The sequence below is a fragment of the Arachis stenosperma genome, chromosome 1, assembly GCF_014773155.1.
Source record: "Arachis stenosperma cultivar V10309 chromosome 1, arast.V10309.gnm1.PFL2, whole genome shotgun sequence".
Taxonomy (NCBI): Eukaryota; Viridiplantae; Streptophyta; class Magnoliopsida; order Fabales; family Fabaceae; genus Arachis; species Arachis stenosperma.
In genome coordinates this window covers 91,654,083-91,656,726 of record NC_080377.1, presented here as the reverse complement: position 1 = coordinate 91,656,726, position 2,644 = coordinate 91,654,083, and the positions used below count along the sequence as shown (strand labels likewise).

Sequence of the window (2,644 nt, the reverse complement as noted above, 5' to 3'; positions counted from 1 at the left end):
TCAGTTCAAGTTACATGTTGAATTTTAATTTCTGCACTCTGTTACTTGCTTTCTTTCTTTATGCCTTTAAATTCAAGCAACTAACTCACTGACTCACTAACTATTTGAATTAATTCCTCAACTGCTCTAACCATACTCTTCCATTAACCAAGAGTATTTCACTTGTTTGTTGCCTGTGCTGTGTTCTTGTATGACAGGTAGGAGAGGAGAGACATCAACTCATCCATATACGGAACCAGAGAGGACCCTTCATAAACTTAGAAGGGAAGCAAGAGGGAAGAGAGTACTGGGAGAAGAAGAATCTGAAGGAGAATCTGAGGACAATTTTGAGGAAGCTCTAGATCTCAACATGGATAGAGAAGTTCACAACCATGAGAGAGCTGATGGAAACAATGCCATTCCCGAGAGGAGGGTTCTTGGTTCATACATAAACCCAACCTCTGGGAATTGTGGTAGCAGCATTCAGAAACCACCCATTCAGGCCAACAATTTTGAACTCAAACCACAGCTAATATCACTGGTGGAGAATCATTGTTCATTTGGTGGGAGTGCTAATGAAGATCCAAACCAACATCTCACAAAATTCCTAAGAATTTGTGACACTGTGAAGTCCAATGGAGTCCAGGAAGATGCCTATAAACTACTCTTGTTCCCATTTTCACTTAGGGACAAGGCAGCTAAGTGGCTGGAATCATTCCCAAGGGGGAGCCTAACAACCTGGGATGAGGTGGAAAGCAAGTTTCTGGCACGTTTCTACCCCCCACAAAAGGTCAAGAGACTTCGATCTGAGGTTCAGACTTTTAGACAACAAGATGGTGAAACTCTCTACGAGGCATGGGAGAGGTTCAAGGAATTGACAAGGAAATGCCCACCAGACATGTTCCATGACTGGGTGCAATTGCATATTTTCTATGATGGACTTTCTTATGAATCAAGGAAGGCTGTAGACCATTCATCAGGAGGTTCATTGAACAGGAAAAAGACTGTGGAAGAAGCCATTGAAGTGATTGAGACAGTGGCTGAGAATGAGTACTACTATGCTTCAGAGAGACACAACACTAAGGGAGTCATGGAGCTGAACCATGTTGATACAATTCTAGCCCAAAACAAGGTGTTTGCCAAGCAACTAGCAGAGCTCACCAGGAAATTAGAAACAAATCAAGTGGCTGCAATACACACACAAGATCAAGAGGAAGTAAGCACTGAAGGAGGTGATTGGGAAGAGGCCAACTATGTGGGAAATCAACAAAGGCAACCATATGATCCACATTCCAACACTTACAACCCAGGCTGGAAAAACCACCCAAATTTTGGGTGGGGAAACCAGCAAACCCAACCACAAAACCACAAACCTTACAACCCCAACCAACATAACAATTCCACATACCAAAACTCCAACCAAAGATCATACCAAGCCACACAAAACACTTACTCCCAACCACCATATCATGGCCAAAATAATCAACCTGCCCAACCTAATCCGAACCAACAATTTCAAGATCAATTAAACAGGATAGAAGGAATGCTTGCAAACATGGGTCAGGACATAAGTGAGTTGAAAAGCTTTAGGGATGATGTGAGATCTACCTTAAGGAACCATGGTGAAAAACTCAAGAGGATGGAGTCTCGAGTAGGAGAGCTATCTCAACAGGCCCCCAAGTCAACTGCAGTGTTCCCTAGTGACACAGAAAAGAATCCTAAAGGGGAACAAAAGGGAGTGAGATGGGAAGAATGCAAGGCCATCACCATATTGAAGGAAGTCTCAGAAGAAGAAGGAATCAGACCCTCAGAACAGGAGCCAGAAATCTTGAAGGAAGGTGTGGAAGAAGCTAAGCAGGAAAGTGAAACTGAGCAAGCCAAGGAACTGCAAAATAAAGGCATGCTGGAAACATACCAACCAAAAGCACCATTTCCTCAAAGGTTAGGAGGAGGTGAAAAAGGGAAAACATATTCAAGGTTTTTAGAGACATTTAAGTCTCTCCATATCAATATTCCCTTTCTTGAGTTTCTCCAGCAGATGCCTACACATATCAAGTATTTGAAGGAATTGCTGAGCAAGAAAAGAGTTTTGAAGGGAGGACAAACTGTAATAATGAACAAAGAATGCAGTGCCCTCATCAAGAAGGACATAGTCTCTAAGAAAACAGACCCAGGAAGTTTTCATATCCCCTGCATCATGGGGGAAACAAAAATTGACAGAGGATTCTGTGATCTAGGAGCTAGCATAAATGTGATGCCTCTGACTCTTATGAAGAGGCTACAACTGAATGAGGTGAGATCCACTAATGTAATCATACAACTGGCTGACAAAACTCAGAAGCAAGCTGAAGGGGTAGTTGAGAATGTGCTGGTGAAAGTGGGAAATTATTTCTTCCCCACAGACTTTGTCATTTTGGACATGGAGGAAAGCTACCTACACCCTATCATTCTGGGAAGGCCATTTCTAGCCACTGCTAGAGCGCTCATAGATGTAGAACAATGAGAGCTAATTTTGAGAATACATGATGAACAGCTCATTTTCCATGTTTTCAAACCTGCATCTGAGCCTGAACCAGAACCTGAAAAGCCTAAGGATGATAGTAGCCATCTGTGTTTGGAGGAAAGCAATCCAGCAGCTGAAACTCTGAAACAGTCCATGGAAGGC

General features: G+C 42.7%; 1 non-coding gene across 1 annotated transcript; it reads right to left on the bottom strand.

Moving 5' to 3' along the window:
• Positions 1 to 775: 775 nt before the first annotated feature.
• On the bottom strand, positions 776 to 879 carry LOC130949381 (small nucleolar RNA R71). Its single transcript, XR_009073376.1, has one exon. It is a non-coding gene; the product is annotated as a small nucleolar RNA R71 (small nucleolar RNA).
• Positions 880 to 2,644: the final 1,765 nt, after the last annotated feature.